Below are 20,042 nucleotides of genomic sequence, written 5' to 3' on the forward strand. Positions count from 1 at the left end.
AGGACTTTTTCTTTCTTATCAACAATCTGAATTGGCTCTTCCAATAAGATAAATCTTTATCAATCTCCACCAGTTCATACTTAATGATGTGAGAAGGGTCATATATATACTTCCTAATAATCGAGATATGAAATATATCATAGACATGACTCAATGTTGGTGGCAAGGCAATCCTGTAAGCGACAGAACCAACCCTCTCAAGAACCTCAAAAGGTCCAATAAATCTGGGGCTTAACTTTCCTTTCTTCCCAAACCTGATAATGCCTTTGGAAGGGGAGACTTTCAAGAATACAAAATCTCCGATTTCAAACTCAATATTTTGTCTTCTATTGTCGGCATAACTCTTTTGACGACTCTGAGCAGTTTTTAACCTTTTCCTTATAACTTGAATTTTCTCGGAAGTTTCTTGTACCTTGTCCGGTGCTAACAGCTTTCTGTCACCAACTTCCTCCCAACATATAGGTGTTATGCACTTTCGCCCATATAAAGCTTCATAAGGAGACATCTGAATACTTGAATGATAACTATTATTATAAGTGAACTCAACAAGTGAAATATCCTTATCTCTTTCACCTCTCCAATCCATAACATAGGCTCTAAGCAAATCCTCAAGTGTTTGAATTGTTCTTTCTGACTGACCATCAGTCTGAGGATGATATGCAGTACTAAACTTCACTTTAGGGGCCTTAGATTCCTACAATCTTCTACAGAATCTAGAGAGAAATCTGGAGTCTCTATCAGAGATGATCTCCTTTGGAATACCATGAAGTCTTACTATTTCACTGACATATAAATCTGCAAGTCTATCAAGCGAATAAGTCATATTAATCGGTAGGAAATGTGCAGATTTTGTTAACCTATCAATGATAACCCAAAGAGCATCATGCTTTTTAGAGGTTCTGGGTAGTCCTGAAACAAAATCCATAGTAATGCATTCCCATTTCCATTCAGGAATATCTAAAGGTTGTAACAATCCTCCAGGTCTTTGGTGTTCTACTTTGATTTGCTGACAAGTCAAACATTTTGAAACATACATTGCAATTTCCTTCTTCATGCCTTCCCACCAATAATGACTTTGAAGATCTCTATACATCTTAGTGCTCCCAGGATGTATGGTGTACTTTGAAGTATGACTTTCCTTTAGGATTTGATTCTTGATATCTGGTTCATTTGGTACACATACCCTCTCCCCAAATCTCAATAGGCCATCCTTTGAAACCGGATTGCACTTGAATAGAGGCCATCAATATCATTGAGTCTTGTTCTTTCCTCAAAGCTTTCAAATCAAAATTTTCTTCTAATAACTTCCGTTGTTTCACAACCAGACTAGCCATAAAACTTGTAGATTTCCTACTAAGTGCATCAGCTACAACATTGGCTTTGCCCAGGTGATAACGGATGGCACAATCATAATCCTTCAGAAGTTCTATCCATCTTCGCTGCCTCATGTTTAACTCTTTCTGAGTGAAAATATATTTTAAACTCTTGTGATCAGTGAAGATTTCAAACTGTCGACCATACAAATAATGTCTCCAAATCTTTAGAGCAAAAATAATTGCTGCTAATTCCAAATCATGAGTTGGATAATTCAATTCATAACCTTTAAGTTGCCTAGAAGCATAAGCAATTACTCTCCCTTCCTGCATCAAAACACATCCTAGGCCTTTTCTTGAAGCATCAGTATAAACTACAAATCGCTCACTACCACTTGGAAAAGTGAGAATAGGGGCACTAGTCAATCTTCTTTTTAACTCTTGAAAACTTTGCTCACAATCATCACCCCATACAAATTTCATATTCTTTTTAGTGAGGTTGGTGAGAGGTTGAGCGATTCGAGAAAATCCCTCCATAAATCTCCTGTAATAACCTGCCATGCCCTAAAAGCTTCGAACTTCTGTTACATTTGTTGGTACTTCCCATTCAACTACAGCTTCTATTTTCCTTGGATCAACAGATATACCCTTCCCTGAAATCACATGGCCTAATAAAGCAACTTCATTCAACCAAAATTCACATTTGCTGAACTTCGCATACAACTTCTTTTCTCTTAGTATGGACAACACATCTCTTAAGTGTTCCCCATGCTCCTGATTACTCTTTGAATACACCAATATGTCATCAATAAATACAATTACACAGATATCCAAGAGCGATTGAAATATCCTATTCATTAGTTCCATAAAAGCTGTAGGGGCATTTGTCAAACCAAAAGGCATCACCAAGAATTCATAATGACCATATCGAGTTCTAAAAGCTGTTTTTGAAATATCCTCCTCCTTGATCTTCAACTGATAGTAACCTAACCTCAGGTCAATCTTAGAGAATACTTGTGCACCCTGCAATTGATCAAACAAATCATCAATTCTTGGTATGGGATACTTATTTTTGATGGTCACCTGATTCAACTATCTATAATCAATACAAAGCCTCAATGTTCCATCCTTCTTCTTCACTAATAGTACCGGAGCACCCCATGGGGATACACTCGTATGAAACCCTTATCTAATAATTCTTGTATTTGCTTCTTTAATTCCTCTAGCTCGAGTGGTGCCATTCTGTAGGGAGGCTTAGATATTGGGATTGTACTGGAGACCGGATCAATAGCAAATTCACCCTCTATCTAGAGGTAAACCAGGCAAGTCATCTGGGAATACATCAGGGAATTCTTTGACCACTACAATTTCATCTAGGTGGGTTTCCTGATTTGAATGCTCCTTTACACACACCATATAACAAAAACAACCTTTCTGCATAAAACGATAAACTTGAAGTGTTGATATCAAGCAAGGAGGCAAATCATGCCTAATGCCCTCAAAGAAAAATATAGGCTGATCTGGTATGCAGAATGTAATTATTTTTTTGTAACAATCAATACTAGCGTGATGAGAAGATAACCAATCCATGCCAAGTATAATATCAAAGCCCTGGATCTCTAGGAGAATCAAATCAGCAAGGAGTTCGTGGTCTCCAATAGAGATCAAACAAGATGGGTAGACCAAGTTTGTTGCCAATGAATCTCCAACAGCAGTTGTTACATATAACATATAATCCAGGGGTTTAGGTAGAATATCCAAGTGACAAGCAAAGTATTGTGAAACAAACGATAAGTTGGAGCCGGGATCAGACAAAACTTTTGCATTTCTTTTAGAAACATGAAGAATACCTTCCACCACCGATTTAGAAGCTTTAGAATCTTGTTCAGCAATAGCGTACACTCTAGCATGGGCTGAGGGTATAGGAGACAGTGGCTCTTTCTTCCTTTTCAGTGGGCAATCTCTTAATTGATGATCTAGCTTTCCACAACCAAAACATTCTCCAGTCACCCGAAAACACTGACTTGTTTCATGATTTAATCCACATTTTGCACATAACTGAGTCCTCCACAATGGTTTCCTTTTCTCAAATCCAGATGTCTTAAACCTCTTGTTACTAGCTTCATATTCATTTTCTCTCCTGCTTTTGCCAGTAAATTTGTCCCTTTTGTCCTTGCCAGTGATTTCTTGAATTTCCTCCATGTCTCTTTCAATTTTCAAAGCTCTTTCTACCGTATCAGCATATGTTTGTAATTTTAAAGCTGACATTCGGCTTCTTATTGCTGGCCGTAATCCACTTTCAAACCTTCTTGCTTTTCTAGATTCATCATCAGTCATATGTGTGGCAAACCTAGAGAGCTCGGTGAATTTAGATTCATACTTTGTAACCGTCATACTTCCCTGGATAAGATTCAAGAACTCCAATTCTTTTTGCTCTCTCATACAATCTGGAAAATATTTATCGTTAAACTTTTCTTGGAATAACTTCCATGTCATTGGCTCATGTTTGATTTCAGACATCCTCTTAATCATTCTCCACCAGTGTTCAGCTTCTCCTTCCAGCATAAAGGTGGCAAGAAAAACCTTTCGATCATCAGGGTAATTTAAAGCATCAAATATTTTCTCTATCTGCATCATCCTTCGTTCTGCCACCATTGGATCAGACTCACCACTAAAACTGGGAGGACTAAGCTTCTTAAACTGTCCAATTCCCAACCCCATCTGGTTTGATGTCTCTGTTCCATCATTACTTCCTTGTAGGACAGGTTGTTGTTGTTGTTGCATCACTTGTGCCATAGTCTCCAAAGTCCGCATGATACCACTCAATTGATCAGCAGTAGATGCAACAGGAGAACCAAATGATCTCGTCATCCTCGCTTCCTAAAACATCAAAAGAATATTTTCTTTGATCAATCTCTAAATAATAGTCAATAAACCTCAAAAAAAGAATATTCTTAGTGATTCTCAAATCATGCTCTAATACCACCTCTGTCACGCCCCTCAAAATATCGACAATATTTAAAATTTTCATCACAACTAATCCAGGATCCAAACATACATTTGAGGTAACTAAGAAAACATTCAGATCAAAAATTTTACCTCTATAGTCTACAAATTCATAACCCTGTGCAGTTCATAAACATCCCACACATCACTCGATAATTCAAACAACTGAACTTAACTCATCAAAATAATAACCACAACATAAAATTCACAAGTGGGGAAGTATATGCAGTCACCAAACCAGCGATTACCATAAGATCATATCATTACATAAATTTAACTTAACATTCCAAAATCCTATATATGAGGGATCCTTTATCTTACACAAAATCCACACGTTTAGATTCATCGTCAGATTTCATAAGATGCAGAGTATCTTATACAACAAATACACATATGCTAACAAAGATCTGCCCAAAATCTTCTAAACTTTCCACCGCCTCAGCCCAATCTTAACATTTAAGCAAGCAATACGCTATCCTAAAAAATTTATCAACAAACGGGGTGAGCATAAAGAGCACAGCAAGTGACTAACATATCCATATCAAAATAGTACAATTTCCAAAGAGATACAATTTCAAAATACAAGGCAGAATATACGATTTCGTAGACATAATATCTTTAGGAGCAGAAACACAATTGTCCTTTCAATCTTAGATATTTGGTTCCTAACAGATGGGGCATAGAGTAATTGGAGCATATCAGTAACAAAAGAAACATATCGGAGCTTATCAATGGCATATAAAATGTTCCGAAGTATATCAACGGCATATGGAACATTTCGAAGCAAAATCATCAGTGAATGAAGCATTTCAGAGCATATAAAAAACAATTATCGTATAGAAGCTCCAACGTCGTCCTTGACGTTGCAATCATATCATTCTTATCCAGAGCATGAATAGAAACAACTCACCAAAACTCTGGATATCATATCAAACATATAGAAGGTGTAGTGGGATCTTAGTCAGAATGTGATTCATCCATTTCTGAATGACCACCTGACAAAAGTCTCCCACGTTTGGGAGCTCCATCCACCCACGTCTAGGTGAAGTCAGAGGGGGCCGGTAGAGCATCGAAGGCTCTAAGTACATACCCTTTACCATTTCTGGCAAAGGTCCAGAATATCCCATAGAGCGGGACCCCACAGAGCGGGCAATAAGCGCATACCCTTTACCATTTATGGCAAAGGTCCAGAATATCCCATAGAGCGGGACCCCACAGAGCGGGCAATAAGCGCATACCCTTTACCATTTCTGGCAAAGGTCCAGACAATCCCACACACCAGAGTACAAGAGGGCAGTTTTAACAATAAGTAACATATATCGAAAGCACACGCGGAACAACAAAACATGCATGTGCCTTTTCGAGACAATACGAAACAAAGAACAAATCTCTCACAAATGTATTCAGATTTGGAATGAAATGGAAACAAAGGTGTATAGGGATTCCAAGCAATCATATTTAGCTCAATTCCAATAAGAAGGTTAGACGAATTCAAATATCCAAAGGAACGGAACAGAATACGCGAAATCGACCAAAGCTCAATTTCGGACAGAATTCTAGTGGCACATCAAACAAATACTTCAGAATATCAATTATGCTCCAATACCCATAAGAAAGCTATGGTCGAACCATATATCAATCTATATTCTTATGGAACAAATTTCATATGAAACACGGTTCCCAACACGGAGTTACCTTTGATTTGGTAACACAAGGTCAAAAATACAATCACTGTTTTGCAGAATTTTTAGGGTCGGATTCAAAAGATAATAGGGTAGGCAACTGAATTCCAAAATTTTCAAACTATATGTCAAAAGAAATATATTCAAGTATAATTTCAAATAAAATCAATTTGGTACAAATTAGAATTTACAATAGGGAGTTATAGGCATTTTAGTATCGACAGGTCAGAAATCTTGAACCCTGTTTTATAGCGTCTATAGGCTCATTTGAAACAGATGTTTGGATAAGTATTCGGTGTCCAAAATCTACAAAATCAGTGTCAAAAGGAATATATAAGAGTCTAATTTCAAAAAAAATAGTTCCTGCCCGAATTCACATTTGGTACTAAAACTTATAGCTGACACAGTGTATAGGGGTCAGTTTACCGAAAAAAAACTTCAGAATCCATGGTTCTATGTCCAAAGAGAGACATATCAGTTTCTAAATAGAAATCCTTCAATTTATTTTGAATCAACATAAACACAGAGACTAAATATTCTGTAGGATGGGATTAGAACACTTGACTTTGAGAATTTTGACCCGAAGTGAAAAGATTAAAGCAAGAACCCTAAAAACCCCAATTTTTTTTTTTTTCTTCTTCTTCTTCTTCTTCTTCTTCTTTCTTTCTTTCCCTGATCACCCACGAGCTGCCTTCTCTACTTCCTTAAGAACGAAGGTAGAGAGGCTTAAACGGTGGAATTTGTCATTTTGTGCGTTTTGTAGTTTAGTCCTTGTTTTTATCATATTCACGATTAGGTCCTTAGGGTTTACATATAGGTCCTCAGATTCTTTTTTTTTTTTTTTGAACAGATCTCCCAAATCTTACAAATGAGTTACCTCTGATTCATACTCTATTTCTTTTGTCAATTTAAAATAAATGCTTACATTATCACCAGAAATTTATACGAAAATTCGGAAATGAGGGGTGTTACACTCTCCCCCCCTTAAAAGAAAATTTTAGTCCTCTAAATTTATCGTACCTTTATCGATGAAAAGACTGGGATACACCTTTTTTATTTCCTCCTCTAGCTCCCAAGTTGTCTCCTCTCCAGAATGATTTCTCCAAATTACTTGAACCTGTGGGATGACCCGATTCCTTAGGACTTTTTCTTTCTTATCAACAATCTGAATAGGCTCTTCCGCATAAGATAAATCTTTATCAATCTCCACCAGCTCATACTTAATGATGTGAGAAGGGTCATATATATACTTCCTAATCATCGAGACATGAAATATATCATGGACATGACTCAATGCTGGTGGCAAGGCAATCCTGTAAGTGACAGAACCAACCCTCTCAAGAACCTCAAAATGTCCAATAAATCTGGGGCTTAACTTTCCTTTCTTCCTAAACCTTATAATGCCTTTAGAAGGGGAGACTTTCAAGAATACAAAATCTCCGATTTCAAACTCAATATCTCATCTTCTATTGTCGGCATAACTCTTTTGACGATTCTGAGCAGTTTTTAACCTTTTCCTTATAACTTGAATTTTCTCGGAAGTTTCTTGTACATTGTCCGGTGCTAACAGCTTTCTGTCACCAACTTCCTCCCAACATATAGGTGTTATGGTAGCGGCGGCAACACTGTAGCGGCGACCAGATCTAGGGCGACGGTACTGTTGCGGCGACGAAACTATAGCGGCGACCAGATCTAGGGCGACGCTGTAGCGGCGGCGACACTGTAGCAGCGACCAGATCTAGGGCGACGCTGTAGCGGCGACCAGATCTAGGACTGTTGTGGTGATCGGATCTCCTGCAGCATCAGCTTCTCCCCAAGGGCGACGAGACCAGATCTCCCTAGGGCGACGGTACTGTAGCTTCGATCTGAAATACTGTAGTGGTGGCTTTTCCCTATGGCGACGATTCTGTAGCGGCGATCAGAAAAGGGATCAAACATGGCAGCGACGGCCCCTAAGGCTGGCGACGGTGGCGGGAGGGTTGAAACGATGGCAAGGCTCCCTACCGCTACCCCCCAAGTTGCTCTTCCACCATATCCTTTCCAGAGAGAAACTCCTTCGACGAAGCAGCATCGAAGCAGGTCGCGCTCTAGATCGCGGCAGCCTGCTCTCATTTCCAGCGATCCTCGGCCTTGGACTAGCCTCTTCAAGGCTCCGGTTGGAAGTCAAGATCTAAGCTTGGAATTCATTACTCCAGAAGTTCAGGCTGATAAGAAGATTGATGTATACGAGACTACTGATTCAATAGAGCTTATTGAGACATGGTCTATGTCGATTGTTGGCTATGTGGTAGGTCTCAAAACTTCTTATTTCCCACTATCCTCATTTATCAAAACTCGATGGGGATTATCGTCATTTGATCTTCATATGCTGGAGAACGGATTCTTTGTTTGCAAGCTATACTCTGAAGAAGATCTGCAACGAATCCTCGAAGGATTCTGGACTATCCGCGGTCATCCAATGATTCTACGACGTTGGTCTCCTGATGTCCGTTTGGAGTTAGATAGCCTACAGTCTATTCCATTATGGGTATCCTTTCAAGGACTACCTCTACATCTTTGGAGTCGACGTTTTATTGTAAAGTTATGCAGAACTCTGGGACAACCACTCTACATCAACAAAGCAATAGCAGCTCAGACGAGATTAGCATTTGCACGAGCATGTGTGCTGGTTTCTTCCGATGAAGATCTTCCTAACGAGGTTTTCTATCGTGATCTTGACGGGAACACTCGGAAGGTACATGTCTCATATTCCTGAAAGCCACAACGATGTCAGCGTTGCTTATCTTTTGGTCATGCAAATGGAGCTTGTCAGCAAACTCCAAAACCAACCACAAAGGTCTATCAACCACGTCAAGTGCCTCAGCAACAAAGTGATTCTTCTCTAATGGCAGTAGCACCGATGGTAGCAAAAACTATTGAGCACTCCGACTCGCAAGGAAAGCACCGCGGACAGAAGGACAATTCCAAAACTTTATCTCTTCCTATAATGTCAGAGCCTTCCACAACAGAGGTTTCCCATGGTACTAGTGGACAGGAGAAGCATAATTCAAGAACTTCATCTCTTCCAATACCATTGGATCTGTTAGTGTAAGTAACTTTTTTTTAGCCGTGGCCTCGGGGCCGTCGCGGCTTGGTTCGGGTCCGGAAGGCGGTGATCTCCTTGGGGGCGCTCCTCGGGGTCTCCCAGCAGCCGAGCTCGGTGGTTCGGGTCGGGAGGTCGGGTCGTCCCGGTCGGGAAGAAGCTCCGCCACAGCACCAGGGAGAGGCGACACCGTCTCGCACCTGCACACAGGTCGGGCCGAGGTGCTCGACCCGACCCCTCCAACGATCAAGTTAGAGAAAGATGTGGAGGGGATTGTGGATGAGGCAGAAGAAGAGCCTCTCCGTGTTGTGTTTGAGTGAGTTCCTCCCCCCCTTTTTGCTTAGGACTCAGGGGTGTTTATAGAGGAGGTTTGATGTTACCGCTGGGGTTGTGTGGGAGGCCGAGCTGCTGCAGGGTACAGAGAGCCTCGGGCAGTGTGTTGCTCAGGGGGTTGCGTGGGAAATCGGGGGATCGCAGGGTATGGGCGAGCTTCAACCATTACCTGCTTCTGTCTCGTTCGGCTGTGCTGGGTCTGCCATTTTTTGCCATATCATATGCCCCCCCGAAAGGAGCTATGCGTCGGTTCTTGCATGCAGGGGTCCGATGCATGGCTTTTTACTTCAGGTGGGCTGGTCATGCATATCCGAGGCGTATGACGTAGGCGGGCTAGCCGCGCGGACGTGTCTCGTGCAACATGGGGCCGAAGTGCGCAACTCAGTCAGGAAGCCGAGCAGGGTTAGACTCGGGGCCGATGGAGCCGATGAGGGCTGAGGAGCACAACGCAGGCGGGGTGACCGCGCAGGCGTGATCCCGGGAGGCATAGAGCCGAGGGCCGAGGAGCACAACGCAGGCGGGGTGACCGCGCAGGTGTGATCTCGGGAGGCGTAGAGCCGAGGTCCGAGGAGCACAACGCAGGCGGGGTGACCGCGCAGGTGTGGTCTCGGGATGGCGTAGAGCCGAGGGCCGAGGAGCACAACGCAAGCGGGGCAACCGCGCAAGTGTGGTCTCGGGAGGCGTAGAGCCGAGGGCCGAGGAGCACAACGCAGGCGGGGTGACCGCGCAGATGTGATCTCGGGAGGCGTAGAGACGAGGGCCGAGGAGCACAACGCAGGCGGGGTGACCGCGCAGGTGTGGTCTCGAGATGGCGTAGAGCCGAGGGCCGAGGAGCACAACGCAGGCGGGGCAACCGCGCAGGTGTGGTCTCGGGAGGCGTAGAGCCGAGGGCCGAGGAGCACAACGCAGGCGGGGCAACCGCGCAGGTGTGGTCTCGGGATGGCGTAGAGCCGAGGGCCGAGGAGCACGACGCAGGCGGGCAGGCCGCGCAGGCGTGGTCTCGGGTGGCGTAAAGCCGAAGAGCCGAGGAGCACGGCGCAGGCGGGCAGGCCGCGCAGGCGTGGTCTCGGGTGGCGTAGAGCCGAAGAGCCGAGGAGCACGACGCAGGCGGGCAGGCCGCGCAGGCGTGGTCTCGGGTGGCGTAAAGCCGAAGAGCCAAGGAGCACGACGCAGGCGGGCAGGCCGCGCAGGCGTGGTCTCGGGTGGCGTAAAGCCGAAGAGCCGAGGAGCACGGCGCAGGCGGGCAGGCCGCGCAGGCGTGGTCTCGGGTGGCGTAAAGCCGAAGAGCCGAGGAGCACGACGCAGGCGGGCAGGCCGCGCAGGCGTGGTCTCGGGTGGCGTAAAGCCGAAGAGCCGAGGAGCACGGCGCAGGCGGGCAGGCCGCGCAGGCGTGGTCTCGGGTGGCGTAAAGCCGAAGAGCCGAGGAGCACGACGCAGGCGGGCAGGCCGCGCAGGCGTGGTCTCGGGTGGCGTAAAGCCGAATAGCCGAGGAGCACGACGCAGGCGGGCAGGCCGCGCAGGCGTGGTCTCGGGTGGCGTAAAGCCGAAGAGCCGAGGAGCACGACGCAGGCGGGCAGGCCGCGCAGGCGTGGTCTCGGGTGGCGTAAGGCCGAAGAGCCGAGGAGCACGGCGCAGGCGGGCAGGCCGCGCAGGCGTGGTCTCGGGTGGCGTAAAGCCGAAGAGCCGAGGAGCACGACGTAGGCGGGCAGGCCGCGCAGGCGTGGTCTCGGGTGGCGTAAAGCCGAAGAGCCGAGGAGCACGGCGCAGGCGGGCAGGCCGCGTAGGCGTGGTCTCGGGTGGTGTAGAGCCGAAGAGCCGAGGAGCACGACGCAGGTGGGCAGGCCTCGCAGGCGTGGTCTCGGGTGGCGTAAAGCCGAAGAGCCGAGGAGCACGGCGCAAGCGGGCAGGCCGCGCAGGCGTGGTCTCGGGTGGCGTAGAGCCGAAGAGCCGAGGAGCACGACGCAGGCGGGCAGGCCGCGCAGGCGTGGTCTCGGGTGGCGTAAAGCCGAAGAGCCGAGGAGCACGGCGCAGGCGGGCAGGCTGCGCAGGCGTGGTCTCAGGTGGCGTAGAGCCGAAGAGCCGAGGAGCACGACGCAGGCGGGCAGGCCGCGCAGGCGTGGTCTCGGGTGGCGTAAAGCCGAAGAGCCGAGGAGCACGACGCAGGCGGGCAGGCCGCACAGGCGTGGTCTCGGGTGGCGTAGAGCCGAAGAGCCGAGGAGCACGACGCAGGCGGGCAGGCCGCCCAGGCGTGGTCTCGGGTGGCGTAGAGCCGAAGAGCCGAGGAGCACGACGCGGGCCGGCAGGCCGCCCAGGCGTGGTCTCGGGTGGCGTAAAGCCGAAGAGCCGAGGAGCACGACGCAGGCGGGCAGGCCGCGCAGGCGTGGTTTCGGGTGGCGTAGAGCCGAAGAGCCGAGGAGCACGACGCAGGCGGGCAGGCCGCGTAGGCGCGTCCCGGGTGGTGTAAAGCTAGAGGGCCGAGGAGTTCGGCGCGGGCAGGCTGGCCGTGCAGACGTGTCTCGGGGTTTATGGAGCCGAGGGGCACGACGCGGGCGTACTGGCGGCACTGGTCTGTCTCGGTAACATGGAGCCAAGGAGCACGACGCAGGCGGCTGGCGGCGCAGGTGTGGTCTCGGGCATTACGCGACCGAGGAGCACGACGCAGGCGGACAGACCGCGCAGGCGTGGTCGCAAGGGCCATGCGACCGAGTAGCACGATCAGGCGGGCAGGACGCGAGGATGTGGCCTCGGGCACCACGCGGCCGAGGAACACGACAGGCGGTCGGGCCGCGCCGAGGTGGGTCTCGGCAGAGATTGGCCGAGGTGCTCGGCGCAGGCAGGCCGCGACCGAGGGACGCCGCTTAGGCGGGCAGGCCGCGCTGAGGTGGGATTTCGGCAGAGAGTCGCCGAGGTGCTCGGTGCAGGCAGGCTGCGACCGAGGTGGTGGGCTTGGCAAGCATGGAGCTGCGGGGCTCGGCGTAGGCAAGCCGCGGCCGAGGGGCGTGAACCAGGTGGATATGGCCGTGGAGGTCGGCGCGGGCAGGCTGGCCGTGCAGACGTGGCTCGGGGTTTATGGAGCCGAGGGGCACGACGCGGGCGTACTGGCGGCACTGGTCTGTCTCGGGAACATGGGGCCAAGGCAGCGTGCAGTGTTGAATCTTGTATTTTGATGATGAAACTACTTGATATATGTTTATGATTTAATCTGCGTTTTGAGTGACGCAGGATGCTTCGATCAGGATGAGATAATTAAAGCAGGAAAATCATGTTGTGCCGAAAGAACATGTCAGAAGATTGGACGTCGGGCCGGTGGATCGGTCGGCGTATCGATAGAAGGCTTCGGGCCGTGGACTCGGGCATCGGGCCAAGAAGAGCGGGTATTTTGCCAAGGATATCGGAGTTGCGGAGTCAACTGGCCGATTGGGCAATAGGCTGCACGAGAGGACGATGCGCCGAAGAATCGGACGAAGCGTCGAGGGACCAATGACATGTCGGACAACTTGGTTAATTGCTTAGGATTAATTGTCTCGATTGAAGTTTTGTTTTAATTGTGCAGGATTAACTATGATAACGATGAAGACATAAAGCGAAACAAAGTGTCGGAGTCAAGCGCGATGGATTTGTTGCGAGTTCGAGAGTTCGACGGAAGTCCGAAGATTCGTTGGGAGTTCGCGGAGCTCGCTGAGAAAGATCGGAGCTTGCCGAAGAAGCTCGTTGGAACTCGCTAAGAACAAATCGTGAAGTCTAGGAGCTTGCCGGGAGTCCGCAGAATGGTTTCCGAGAGTTCATCGGAAGACTGCCGGAAGTTTGCCGGAAGCTCGCTAGAAGAAGTCTTGACTTGCGGACTTTGTAATAGCTTAGAAAATGTCTTTAAATTCATAGTTAGCACGTTAATTAGGGTTAGGATTAGGTGTTAATCCTATAACCCAAGTAGGGGCCAATTAGGCCCAAGTTCGGACTGGTTTGGACCAAGTTTGGAGCCAAACCAAGTGAGCTGGAATAGTGAAGAGGTGCCACCGCCAGGGTTGGAGGTAGCACCGCCCAGGCTATGTCTTCCTGCGAGGTTGGGAGGTGCAACCGCCCCAGCCAGGAGGTGCAACCGCCAGGGCTGCGAGGCTGGGAGGTGCAACCGCCCCAGCCGAGAGGTGCAACCGCCCAGAGCTCAGTCTTCGAGCTAGACTGGGCGGTGCAACCTCCTCTGTCAAGAGGTAGCACCGCCAGAGCTCAAGTTTCGAGCTCTGCCAGGCGATGCAACCACCGAGCTCAGTCTTCGAGCTCTGGTAGAGAGGTGCATCAGCCTTAGCTCAGTCTCGAGCTCTGCCAGGTGATGCAACCACCAAGCTCAGTCTTCGAGCTTTGGCAGAGAGGTGCATCAGCCTAAGCTCAGTTTCGAGCTCTGCTAGGTGATGCAACCACCGAGCTCAGTTTCGAGCTCTGCCAGGTGATGCAACCACCAAGCTCAGTCTTCGAGCTCTGCCAGGTGATGCAACCATCGAGCTCAGTCTTCGAGCTCTGGCAGAGAGAAGCAATCGCCTGAGCTCAGTCTTCGAGCTCTGCCAGGCGGTGCCACCTCTCCAGTCAAGAGGTGCAACCGCCTGATCCCAGAATTCTGGGATTTGATCGATTTGATCGTTTTGAGCTCGAATTTTGAATTGGGTTGGGGCCTATAAATACCCCACCCATTCAGCACTGAAAAGATATAGACCTACACCGAAATCTTGATCTTTTTTGTGATTCTAAGAGCTCAAAAGTGTTGTAAATCCTTTAAGTCTCCTCCTTCTGTTCTTCAAGTTTTCAGTTGTAAAGTGAGGAGAGAAAGGTCTGTAAAGGTTGTCTCCTAAGCCTGTCAAAAGGAGAGAAACTGTAAAAGGGCAGTTAGCCTTCGCCCATTGAAGGAAGGCACCTAGTTGAAATCGGCTTTCCTCGCTCAATCATCAGATCTCAGTTCACGTTTACGTCTTGATTTCAACTGCATACTGCCTTCTACAAGTATACAAACAAGTTTCAAAGTTTAGACGTAAATCTGCGTCTAGACGTAAAACTGCGTTTAGACGTAAATCTGCGTTTAGACGTAAATTTGAGTTTAAGACGTAAATCTGAGTTTAGACGTAAATCTGCGTTTAGACGTAAAACTGCGTTTAGACGTAAATCTGCGTTTAGACGTAAATCTGCGTTTAGACGTAAATCTGCATTTAGACGTAAAACTGCATTTAGACGTAAATCTGAGTTTAGACGCAATCTGCGCTTAGACGCAAACTGCACTTAGATACAAACTGAGAATTTGCTTTTGCATCATAATAGTTTTTGAACGAACGCAGCTTTTGGTTTTTAATCGCTGTAAGATTTCCGCTGCACTAATTCACCCCCCCCCTCTTAGTGCTCTCGATCCTAACAATTGGTATCAGAGCGGGGTATTTCTCATTTCGGATTTACACCCGAGAGAAATGACTTTTCAAGAGGGCTGTTCGGTCTTTCGTCCACCGTTCTTTAACGGATTGGACTACACTTATTGGAAAACTCGAATGAGAGTTTTCTTAATTTCTCTAAATCTGGATTTATGGAATATCATTGAAAACGGTTTTCAACTTCCCTCCAAACCGATGAACGAATGGTCGGTTTTGGAGAAGAAGAATTTTTCTTTAAACGCAAAGGCTATGAATGCCTTATTTTGCGCATTGGACAAAAATGAGTTCAATCGGATTTCTACGTGTGAAACGGCTTTCGATATTTGGCGCACTCTTGAAATCACGCACGAGGGAACTAGTAGAGTCAAAGACTCGAAAGTTAATATTTTACTGCTTGATTTTGAGCTTTTTCATATGAAACCAAGCGAAACCGTTGTTGACATGTACACCCGTTTTACGGATGTCGTCAATGGTTTAAAATCACTTGGTAAAAGCTTTTCGGATTTTGAACTCGTTAACAAAGTTTTGCGCTCACTTTCTAAAACTTGGGATTCAAAAGTAACTGCTATTCAAGAATCAAAAAACTTGAACCATTTTCCACTTGAAAAACTAATTGGTTCATTGATCACATATGAAATGACGTGCAATGCACGTGAAGAACTTGAGAACCACCTTCCAAAGAACAGGAAGGATTTGGAACTCTGGACAAATGAATGCCACTTGAGCGATGACTCAAGTAATGAGGACAATGAAGAACAAAACAACCTTCCAAAGAACAGGAAGGATTTGGGACATAGAACATTTGAAGACCACTCGAGCCTAAGCTCAAGTGATGGTGAACTTAAACTACAGATGAAACGAAAATTAAAAAACAAAAAGAATCAAACTACTTGCTTTAAACGCAAGAAGAAGAACAAAAATTGGGATGAATCGAGCTCCTCCGAAGAAGAGAAAGTCAACAAAAGCAAGGCGGCAAACTACGCCTTAACAGCCTACAATGATGAGGTAATCGAAATCCCCCTAATTTACTTCGAAATTACATGATGCTTTTCATGATGCACTTTTCTTTTTCTTTAAATTTTCTTGAAAATTATATTTTTAATAATTTAACAATGAAAATGCAAAAATATGATCATGCTTGTAATCTTGAAAATGATAATGAAAATTGCATGTCTTATGTTAATGCAAGATAGAAATCTAATGATTTTACACCTAGTGAGATTAATCTTATGTGCTTGAGAAGCAAGAATGTATATTTTGATGATTTTCATATTGCTTTTCAATGACGATACATGGCTTTTGTCTGGAAGGCTTGATATTTTTCATTGTCTTTGTTTATTAAATATAATGTATGGTTTTGACATAAGAATAAAGATTTGAGCATGCTATTATAAAGTCAATCATAAATTAAAACTAAAGAAGTTTTAGGCATTTATAAGAATCATTCAAAATTATGTTCAATGAAACCTTGCTTAATGTTGCAATGAAAATATTAAAGTTATACTTGATGATTTCAGATTTGACAAATGCTACACTTTAAATATGAATCATTCTTCAATCAGATTAAATGCTTCAATCATTTTCTAACTCTAGAGTTCTCGATTTTGGTGAAATACAAGTGATAAATTCATTTATGATATCTTGTAAATCACTTGAATTATGAATGAGTTTTTCTTTTTTATGATGTGTTAAAAGAATCACTTAAAAAGAAAATGTTTTTCCCATTTTATCGAGATTAATGATTTCATGATATTATGTGAATCTCGAAACTGATTTTGATGAAATAGTAATAACGTTATTCATGTTATGAATCTTAAAAATGATAATATGCTTCATGTGATAATATGGATACATGAAACACTTATGATATTCTGTGTATTCATAAAATATTTATCTCATCATCCAATAACTCTTCTTGATATTCCTTATGAGATGAAATGAAATAATGCATGAAATACAAATGAGGAGTTAATGATCATGCATAATAGGATGTAATGAATTCTAGATACCATCATTTGAATATCTATGATCATGCTGCCAAAATGATATATCACGAATGCTTGAATATCATGTTTGATATGCTCATGATGATGATTGATTTTTCGGTATCATGCATAAATTTTTTGAAATGTAATGTTAATGAATTTGTGCATTGAAACTATAATGATGCACAAATAAGAATGATTACTTACCTTTGTCATGATTTAGAAATTGATGTAAAGGGTTTTTCCCTTGTTGACAATGACAAAGGGGGAGATAGCTAGCTTGTACAAGTCAAGAAGATGAAAAAACTTGATTGCTAGCTTGCCTATCTCAAGAGGCAAAAATGCTAACTTGCACATCTAGCAAAACTTGACAAATTTGCATATATCAAGAAGCAAGAGTTGCTTTCTTGAACATCTCAAAATTGCTAGCTTGCGGGCCTTAAAATGTACAAATTTTTTGCTAGCTTGTATATGGTAAACCTGCTATCATACTATCATGATGATGAGTATGTCTTATCTTTATGATTGTATTTGAAAAACAATGGCAAAAATACGTCTTAATGATTGAACGTGTTAAAATTATTTTTCGAACCTTCTTGATTGAATGATTGAATCACTTGACTGGCATAATGATTTTACACAATTACATGTTGAAAATTATGTGCTTGAATACAAAACTTCCATGATAACAAGCATGCTTTACCTTCATGATTATAATTGAATATCTATAGCAAAACCTTGTTCGAATGGAAGAAAGACTCAAATTTCATTTTCGGATTCTCTTGAGTCTAACATATCAAGTTCACTCTCTTCCAAACTTAACAAGCATATGCCATATCAAGTTTAGTTCATATCATTGATTTTTGACATATGTAATTGACTAGCAAATACATCTCTCATACACACATCATGTGAAAAATATTTTTTGAGAAATGGATTTGATGAATATGGATGAAAGTGTTTTTACTTGCAAAGATTTATTTCACATACATAACAACAAGCACTTATGCTTAAAATTTGCTTATATCGTTCTCCGTTTTGTTGATGACAAAGGGGGAGAAATATATGAATTGATGCTATGAACACTGATGCTAGGCTTGCATCATCAAGAGATATATGAATTGATATGATTGCCATATTTGCAATACTTGCATCATTAAGAGATATATGAATTGATGCTATGATTGCCAAACTTGTATTATGCCATGTTCTCATCATGCGTTAAGATATCAAGAACTTGTATCGTAATTTTACGCGTTGATATCCTACCATGTGATGAAATGCTATAATTGATAAACACTTGAAATGTTTGCATTATGATATCAAAAGCCTACATCGCAATTTTTCATGTTGGTATTTGATATTAGCAAACTTGCATGATGATAAAACTTGATATTATGATTTTCATGCAATGAGTTAAACCAATATCACACACACTTGATTGTAGTACTTCTCCTTTTTGTTGATGACAAAGGGGGAGAAGTATGTTGATGACATGACATGTGATGCATAAGTTTATGCATAAGTTCATGTTGACGTGTTGCAAGTATTCATGATGAATATTGCAATGACTTGAATTCAGTTTGAATTCAAGGTTCTATCAATATGGCATATTGATAGGGGGAGTTTGTTTAAACTCCGGGAGTTAAGTTTAACTCCGTCATCAAGTGATTGTCATCATCAAAAAGGGGGAGATTGTTGAATCTCGTATTTTGATGATGAAACTACTTGATATATGTTTATGATTTAATCTGCGTTTTGAGTGACGCAGGATGCTTCGATCAGGATGAGATAATTAAAGCAGGAAAATCATGTTGTGCCGAAAGAACATGTCAGAAGATTGGACGTCGGGCCGGTGGATCGGTCGGCGTATCGACAGAAGGCTTCGGGCCGTGGACTCGGGCATCGGGCCAAGAAGAGCGGGTATTGTGCCAAGGATATCGGAGTTGCGGAGTCAACTGGCCGATTGGGCAATAGGCTGCACGAGAGGACGATGCGCCGAAGAATCGGACGAAGCGTCGAGGGACCAATGACATGTCGGACAACTTGGTTAATTGCTTAGGATTAATTGTCTCGATTGAAGTTTTGTTTTAATTGTGCAGGATTAACTATGATAACGATGAAGACATAAAGCGAAACAAAGTGTCGGAGTCAAGCGCGATGGATTTGTTGCGAGTTCGAGAGTTCGACGGAAGTCCGAAGATTCGTTGGGAGTTCGCGGAGCTCGCCGAGAAAGATCGGAGCTTGCCGAAGAAGCTCGTTGGAACTCGCTAAGAACAAATCGTGAAGTCTAGGAGTTTGCCGGGAGTCCGCAGAATGGTTTCCGAGAGTTCATCGGAAGACCGCCGGAAGTTTGCCGGAAGCTCGCTAGAAGAAGTCTTGACTTGCGGACTTTGTAATAGCTTAGAAAATGTCTTTAAATTCATAGTTAGCACGTTAATTAGGGTTAGGATTAGGTGTTAATCCTATAACCCAAGTAGGGGCCAATTAGGCCCAAGTTCGGACTGGTTTGGACCAAGTTTGGAGCCAAACCAAGTGAGCTGGAATAGTGAAGAGGTGCCACCGCCAGGGTTGGAGGTAGCACCGCCCAGGCTATGTCTTCCTGCGAGGTTGGGAGGTGCAACCGCCCCAGCCAGGAGGTGCAACCGCCAGGGCTGCGAGGCTGGGAGGTGCAACCGCCCCAGCCGAGAGGTGCAACCGCCCAGAGCTCAGTCTTCGAGCTAGACTGGGCGGTGCAACCTCCTCTGTCAAGAGGTAGCACCGCCAGAGCTCAAGTTTCGAGCTCTGCCAGGCGATGCAACCACCGAGCTCAGTCTTCGAGCTCTGGCAGAGAGGTGCATCAGCCTGAGCTCAGTCTCGAGCTCTGCCAGGTGATGCAACCACCAAGCTCAGTCTTCGAGCTTTGGCAGAGAGGTGCATCAGCCTGAGCTCAGTTTCGAGCTCTGCCAGGTGATGCAACCACCGAGCTCAGTTTCGAGCTCTGCCAGGTGATGCAACCACCAAGCTCAGTCTTCGAGCTCTGCCAGGTGATGCAACCATCGAGCTCAGTCTTCGAGCTCTGGCAGAGAGAAGCAATCGCCTGAGCTCAGTCTTCGAGCTCTGCCAGGCGGTGCCACCTCTCCAGTCAAGAGGTGCAACCGCCTGATCCCAGAATTCTGGGATTTGATCGATTTGATCGTTTTGAGCTCGAATTTTGAATTGGGTTGGGGCCTATAAATACCCCACCCATTCAGCACTGA

The sequence above is a fragment of the Musa acuminata genome, chromosome BXJ3-7, assembly GCF_036884655.1.
Source record: "Musa acuminata AAA Group cultivar baxijiao chromosome BXJ3-7, Cavendish_Baxijiao_AAA, whole genome shotgun sequence".
NCBI classification, from domain to species: domain Eukaryota; kingdom Viridiplantae; phylum Streptophyta; class Magnoliopsida; order Zingiberales; family Musaceae; genus Musa; species Musa acuminata.